The sequence below is a fragment of the Xenopus laevis genome, chromosome 5S (assembly GCF_017654675.1).
Source record: "Xenopus laevis strain J_2021 chromosome 5S, Xenopus_laevis_v10.1, whole genome shotgun sequence".
Lineage (NCBI taxonomy): Eukaryota > Metazoa > Chordata > Amphibia > Anura > Pipidae > Xenopus > Xenopus laevis.
The window spans coordinates 86,787,243-86,795,722 of record NC_054380.1 but is presented as its reverse complement, the minus strand read 5'-3'; positions in this window follow the sequence as shown (position 1 = coordinate 86,795,722).

The window sequence follows — 8,480 nt, the reverse complement described above, 5'->3', positions numbered from 1 at the left end:
AATCCTCATAGCACCAAGGTGGCCACGCAGAGTGTGGTTCTCAGAGCTGATCAACCTAGCAAGAGGCAACCAATGGACTCTACCCACATGACCAGATGTCTTACTGCAAAGGTCTATTCTTCACCCCAATCCAGGGATGCTAAATTTGGCGGCATGGCTGTTGAAACCCTAGTGCTTAAAAACAAAGGATTTTCTGACTCAGTCATCTGAAACATGATTGCAGCAAGAAAACCAGTATCTTCTAGAACATATTACAGAGTATGGCATTGCTATAGGGACTGGTGCAACCACCAATAACTCCCGTTTCCTGTCTTTAAGATCCACAAGGGACTTTCTCCAGGATCACTATAATCTCAGGTGTCGGCTCTATGCATCCTCTTCCAACGACGAAAACTTGCTAACTTACCAGACATCCGCACCTTCTTACAAGGAGCCATACAAATTGCTCTGCCACATAGAGAACCTCTCCCACCATGGGACCTCAATTTAGTGCTTCAGTCGCTCGTCCGGGTCTTGAACCCCTGGCATCAATTCCCTTACAATGGCTAACCTGGAAGGTGTTTTTTCTCATCGCTGTATCGGAACTGGGAGCCCTGTCTTGTCAATCTCCATACCTGGTGTTCCACTCCGACAGAGTAGTACTTCATACGAATCCCTCCTTCGTATCAAAAGTGGTTTCTGATTTTCACATCAATCAAGATATTACAACTCCCTCCTTCTGTCCACATCCTCAATCAGAACGTGAGAGGGCACTCCACTCTCTAGATCCAGTTAGGGCATTCAAGTTCTACTTAGACCGCACAAAGGACATTCGACATTCCACCTTATTTGTCTTGGCACACAAAGGATTGCCAGCGTCAAAGACCACTATCTCTAGATGGATTCGAGAGACCATTCGAAGAGCTTATGTGGCAAAAGGAAAAACGCCTCCCTTGAAGATTCAAGCACATTCCACAAGAGGTATCAGCACTTTTTGGGCTTTCAGGAACAGAGCTTCAGCAGAACAGGTCTGCAAAGCAGCCACATGGGCGTCCTTAAATGCCTTTACAAAATTCTACAAATTTGAGATGTTTGCGGCATCAGAGGCGCTTTTTGGCAGGAAAGTTCTACTGGCTGCAGTAGTCTAATTATTCAGTGGCCTTGCTTCCTCCCGCCCTACAACTCGGGACTGCTTTGGTATGTCCCCAAGGTCCCTGTGTCCCACAGACACCTGCAAGAGAAAAGAGGATTTTGTGATACTCACCGTTAAATCTCTTTCTCTTCAGTAGACACAGGGCTTCCTGCTCTGGAAACAGGCCATCTGAACTCCTCTCTACTATAATCCAGATGTTGTAAATAGTTAAAGTTATGGTTATAGCTCTCCTTCTTGGTTAATCAAAACTGAAGTCCTCCAATCCTATTGGGGGTATCGCATAAGGGAGGGAGTCAGCTTTTTACTCTAGTGTCCTGCCTCCTAGTGGTAGATGCTATACCCAAGGTCCCTGTGTCCCACACACTACTGAAGAGAAAGAGATTTAATGGTGAGTATCACAAAATCCTCTTTTTAACACAATCACTTCATTTCAGGGGCTCAAAGTAATTGGACCATTGACTCAAAGGCTATTTCATGGGCAGGTGTGGGCAATTCCTTCATTATTTCATTATCAATGAAGCAGATAAAAGCCCTGGACCTGATTTGAGGGGGGTGCTTATATGTGGAAGATTTTGCTGTGAACAGACAACATGCGGTCAAAGGAGTTCTCCATGCAGGTGAAACAAGCCATCCTTAAGCTGCAAAAAAACAGAAAAAACCCATCCGAGAAATTGCTACAATATTAGGAGTGGCAAAATATACAGTTTGGTACATCCGGAAAAAGAAAGAAAGCACTGGTAAACTCAGCAACGCAAAAAGACCTGGACGTCCACAGAAGACAACAGTGGTGGATGATCGCAGAATCAGTTCCATGGTGAAGAGAAACCCCTTCACAACAGCCAAACAAGTGAACAACACTCTCCAGGAGGCAGGTGTATCGATATTCAAGTCTACCATAAAGAGAAGACTGCATGAAAGTAAATACAGAGGGAGCACTGTAAGGTACAAGCCACTCATAAGCATCAAGAATAGAAAGGCTAGTTTGGACTTTGCTAAAAAAAAACATCTAAAAAAGCCATTACAGTTCTGGAAAAACATTCTTTTGGCAGATGAAACCAAGATCAACCTCTACCAGATGGCACGAAAAAAGTATGTAGGAGGTGCGATCCAAAGCATACCACACAGTGGCGGAACTACCAGGGAACAAGGGGTACAATTGGGCCAGGGCCTGCACCCCCTCAGGGCCCCCCACGCCGATTTCCGGGTAGATAATTGCGTATGGAGGGGGGCAGGGGGCTGGCTGCACGTTCCGCACCAGGGCCCGCCCCCCTCTAGTTACGTTACTGATACCACATCTCTATAAAACATGGCGGAGTCAGTGTAATGGCTTGGGCGTGCATGGCTGCAAGTGGCACTGGGACACTAGTGTTTATCGATAATGTGACACAGGACAGAAGCAGCCTAATGAATTCTGAGGTGTTCAGAGACACTGTCTGTTAAAATCCAGCTAAATGCAGTCAAATTGATTGGGAGGCAATTTCATAATAACCCAAAACATACAGCCAAAGCAACCCAGGAGTTTATTAAAACAAAGAAGTGGAAAATTCTTGAATGGCCAAGTCAGTCGCCTGATCTGAACCCAATTGAGCATGCATTTCTATTGTTGGACTAAATTTCAGACAGAAAGTCCAACAAACAAACAGCAACTGAAAGCCGCTGCAGTAAAGGCCTGGCAGAGCATTAAAAAGGAGGAAACCCAGAATCTGGTGATGTCCATGAGTTCAAGACTTCAGGCTGTCATTGGCAGCAAAGGGTTTTCAACCAAGTATTAGAAATGAATATTCCAGTTACAATCCATTACTGGTCAGATTTTGCGTATTTGATTTTACCGCTCAATAATAGTTAATCCGCAATTCAGTGGTCACATGGTAGGATCCCATGCAGGATCGAGATTTCATGGAGGTCTTTCCGAGGATAGGAACAAGCCACTACTTGGGTTGCCACCTGGCCGGTAGTGAAAAAAAGATAAATATATAGGAAAGCCGATATTTTTTTCTGGAAAAGGTGGCAACCCTAGCCGCTACACAACCTTAACTTTCTCACAAAAAAACCTTGGCAGTACAAACGATATTGAACGACCACTACTGTACTGTAAAAATTTAGAACATTAACTACCATAATATTAATATTAATATTAATTGCTTTGGCCTCTCTCATCAAGCAGCCATGCTTTACGTGACGTCTTTTATACAACATATGTAATTGCACTGTAAAATGTTGCCAAAATTACAATGAACAAACATAACACGCTGCTTTCCAGCCAACACATAGCCCAGGCACGATCACATGATTGACTTTTAGCGCCATCTGTCAGACTAGAGTCCAGAAATGCAAAACTCAGACGCGCCCTATAGTTTGCGCATGCGCTCAGGCTTCCTGCAAGACATCTTGCCGAATGGCTGCGCGGTGACGTAAGCACTGCGGAAAGGAGAGGGTGGGAGAAGTAGTTCGCCATCTTGGCCTCTGTTCTGAGGTGCTGGGAGAGAGTGAAGGTAACCGGGGATCGTATTATGCGCTGGGAATGAGTTTGGCATCTGTCACGGTGTTTTCTGTATTTTAGATTTGTGCGTGCGAGCAAGTGGAAAAGCTTCAATTACCTGAGAAATTGTTTTAATGTTCATGTTCTTCTCTCAATAGTGTATCCGTGTCATTCTGTTTCTGCTCAGTTACGAGTATGTGTTTGTACGATTTCTTCATGTTGTATGTGAATTCCTTGTGGCCTTCTGACTGACGGCAGTGCTGCAATGTGTGGCATATATCTTACTACTAATCCTGCCGCTTATTAATGCTCTACACCCTTGCACTCCATGTTACACTCAATAGGAACTGTTGTCATCTCTCAACCTGGATACAACATTCACATCTGTCTGCTTTTAGGGCAGGGGCGTCTAATGGGAAAATAATTATGAGCATGTTTCTTTGAATGTTTAAATATAACAGAAAAACACATTTTATTATATAATACAGTGCCTCATTGTCCTTACATCAAATCAGCTTTTCAATATTCCTCATACCCATTCATGTTAAGCCTAGCATTGTTAGTCAGGTCATTGGTGTCCCTTGTTTCCAATAGTGTCAATATTTGTCTTGATTTGTTAGGGGTGCCTCTATATACTGAGGCAATTGCAATAATGTTCTGTATGTCAGGAGAAGTTTGTTTTTTATAGCGATGCACCGAATCCACTATTTTGAATTCGGCCAAGCCCCCGAATCCTTTGCGAAAGATTCTGCCGAATACCGAACCGAATCCTAATTTGCATATACAAATTAGGGGTGGGAAGGGGAAAATATTTTTTACTTCCTTGTTTTGTGACAAAAAGTCAAGTGATTTCCCTCCCTGACCCTAATTTGCATAAGCTGGTTCGGCCGGACACAAGGATTCGGCCTGAATCCGAATCCTGCTGGAAAAGGCCGAATCCCGAACCGAATCCTGGATTCGGTGCATCCCTAGTTTTTTTTATTATATCAGGAATGTCCAACCTGCTGTCCTCAATTTAATGTTGATCTGCAGTCCTGATGGGCGACAGCTGCCTGAACTCCCTTTATATTTCCCTTGGATCGGTACACTACCCTAAGAAAAAAATATCCCAAAGCTGCACCTAGAGGTGCAACATTCATATAATTACTCAGTATATTTTAAGGGGAAATTCCATATAAGAAGAAAAGAATCCGTATAGCTATCGGTACTCTAGCCTACCTGAATTGGCCTGAGCCCTTTCATCTTTTAACAGTGGTCCTGAGTTTGGCACCAGCTGGAATGGGAGTACGTTTATTGTCTGCCGACTAAACAACGGCTTTTTCTAAAAAGCTAGTTGAAAAGGAGCCAACAGGTATTTAATCTTAATTCTGGCTCAGGGGCAGGCAGATCTGGAGTCTCAAGACGAAGGTTTGATGAGAGAAGAGCTACTGCCTACATTCTTCATCCAATCAGAGCAGTATTTGCTGCTGCAGAATATTCATACCAGGTTAATTTTTGTTCTGCGTTTGCCACCTGTCTCCATTTTGCAAGCACTGTTATGTTTGTGTGCTGTGGGTTTACAGCTATACAGTTTCCCAGCACTTCGCAGCATTTCTATTCTGTAATGCTGACCATCCATATACCAAAACCATCTGCTTGTGTATGGTGGCTGGCTCACTGAATCTGGATATTGGTTGGGTCCTTGGATTGAGCATGGTGGGAAATCCTATTTGCCAATCTACCATATCAGCCAGTGTATAATACATTGACAGACAAGAAACAGTCATGGCTCTCTACTTGATCTTTGATTAAAGTTGACCATCCAGAATATGACCCCTTGTACCACATACATCTGTTAAGCTCAAGGACCAGTCAGAGTGATTCCTGTGAATATCTCTCTTGTAAGAAAAGCATATCGATTAACTTTCTGGTACTGGAAGATGAAGCAAATGCTTAGACAAAGAAGAATTTTAGACTTCAGATGTTCTTTTGGGAACACCTCTTGGGTCCTGTACTTTTAGTAGACCCTAAGGACATCTACACCACTGTATTTCCCTTAATGTACTTTTAATGCACCTTAAGCAAATGGCAATCGTTGAAGCTAGCTACATGAATTTCTAATAACAAATCAGGCATTTGTGTAAGTTCATTGTATGTGCAACATTCTGCTCACAATTCGTTAGCACTTTTGACCAGATCCTTTGTGTTCTGTCAGTCTGAATGCACACACTCAAGGTCATGTTACTTTTAACGCACTTGGCAACTGAAGGTCATGCTCTTTTTTTCAGGTAATGCAATTTTTTGGGTTGAATTTTGCCTATTCTATTCAAACTGGACAGCAACATTAATCATCCATGGTCTGGCCAGTCCCACTTTTGCTGTCATATAGAATTCTTTTTATTTGGACATTTTCTACGGAGAATAATATACCTGCAACATAATGCTCAATAACAATAGCAATAGAATAAGATTCAATTACTTTAGTCTCCACCACTTCCGTCCAATGAAGCCTCAATTCATAGAAATAACTGTGGATAAGAACAATCAAGCGCAATACATTGCTGCAAAAATTGGGCTTTTATTGATCCACTATTGTGTGTCCACATGTTTTTCATGTGAAAATGGTGACCTTTTTGTAGTTTTCACCTTGTATACCACAGGGATCACTTTGCCATCTTGAATGTTTTGCAGGATACAAGCAAGAAATCCCTATTTGTTTAAAAGGATGGGGTGTTTTTAGTAGCATTATGCCTTAAAGGGGTGGTTCACCTTCAAACAACTAGTTGTTTTCAACTTTTTACAATTTTCTGTGTCACCGTTTTTTTCTAATATTGAAGTGCAAGTGTAATTATTCACCTTTTGAAGCAGCTCTCGGAAAGGGGGTCGCCGACCCTGTAAACTGTTCTAAATGGATACATTTAGTTGATACATTTCTTATCTTTGTTCCTGCTGAGCAGAAGAATCTCTGGGTTTCATTACAGGCAGCTGTTAGAGTTGATACAATAGTTGTTTTTTATTCAAGAGATGCTCCTGAGAAATGTATCAACCAAATGTTGCAAAATTGTAACAGTTTACAGTCTGCGCCTGAATTACTGAGCTGCCAGACTCAAACACTATAGACATGAACATTCAACTTTAAATTTTCTGGGGAAAAATCTAAAAACAACTGAATTGAAAAAAGTGTTTGGAAGGTGAACAACCCCTTTAATGTCCTAAATATATAAATATATTGGTATGGGTGAGTACAGAGGATCTCTTGTATTTGTCGGCCTAATTTTGTGGTCGCTACATTATTGTGTCCCTCTTAATATACCATAGTCTTGTTCTTAGTTCAGCTTTGAATTAAAGGAGAAGGAAAGTCCCTTTACACTTGGGGGTGCCAAAAGTTAGTGCATGCGCAGTAGAGCGAAAAGCCAGCTATTTTGTTCTACTGTGCATGTGTCTGCCGAAATTTGAAGAAAGAAGAAGCACTATTGCTCCGTGGTGCTCTCTGGATTAACCCCAGTCCGGTGCAGTTTTTTGCTGATAGGAGCACTATCATACTAAAAGTTAACTTAAAAGTGAACTACCCCTTTAAATATTTATCACCTTTTTTGGCTAGTAAGCTTTTTTTATTTCTGATGCATTGTAAAAAATGTGACTAACCTGTTTATATTTTCAATACAAAAATATCTACATTGTATAAAGGGAAATGTATCCCTAAGCCTAATCATACAGGTAGTTGATTTTAAATTAAACCGTTAGAGAATATGTGAATATATTAAAGGTTTGTCTTTCTCTGCAGCTGCAGTCCAAATGATGATAGTGCTGTAATGTTATAATATAGATTGTGTTGTGGGTGGAAGGCAGTTTAATATTACAGTGATGTGCTGGGTATCTGCTTGCATTCTGTGGAGATAATTCTATTCCCTGTGTACACGCCCTGCCTTTATCTTTTTCTCCACCAACATAGACGTGCTGGTTGCCAAGTACAGTTCTTGATATGGCTTTCCTCTGCTTAGATCCGCATTTATTCATGGCAAAAAAACACAAGGTTACATTGTTTGGCCTCCAACATATCCTCAAATATGAGTTCTACCAGTAAAATCTTTATGCATGCTGACTACTTGCTAATTGCAATTGGATCCAAGTGGCCAATGTCCATGAGGCCTTACTATGTGGGTTTTGGCTGTGTTTTGTGAATATGGCTACTGAAAAAACTGAATTGGCAACTTATTGGCCCATGTATGTGGCCCTCTGACAGACTTCTCCACTGATAACTGGCCAAAAATCAAGTTGATATCAGGCTGCATTTCTCTTAAAACTGGAAGTTTCGCTGTCCCTTTAAGGCTTGATCCTCGTTTAGTGACATTAAAAAAAAAAATTCAGGAAGTTTGCATCTGAGCAAATGTATTGCTTAATATTATACTCACCAACACCCCTGGTGAGATTTAGCTCTGCTCATTCCAGTTAGCTGCATCTGGAATGACTTAATCCTGGTTTAGCCCCATCTGGCTGTAACATAACTGTTTTCTGCATAGATTTAACTATTTCCTCTTCAATTTAATTTTATTTCCATATATATTTAGGTGCAAACATAGACCATAAAATTTGGTACAATTTCAATTGAAAGATGTCTGTGGTTGCTGATATTTCAGGTAAAACCTGTATTCGCTAAGGCTGCTCTGTGGTCTGGCTGCTGTAGTTTGCTTGTGTGCCTTTTCTGTTTACTGTATATACAGTGCTTCCCTATATTATACTGTTTTTCACCAGTTGTATAATTTATTTTGTGCTTAAAAAATATTAGTGCGCAAACTATGTATTGTACAAGACAAACCATAAAATGGTTTTTGCAGTGTCGGAAATGGCTGTATGGAGATTGACTTCCTTTTTGTTATTTCCTGTAAGGAA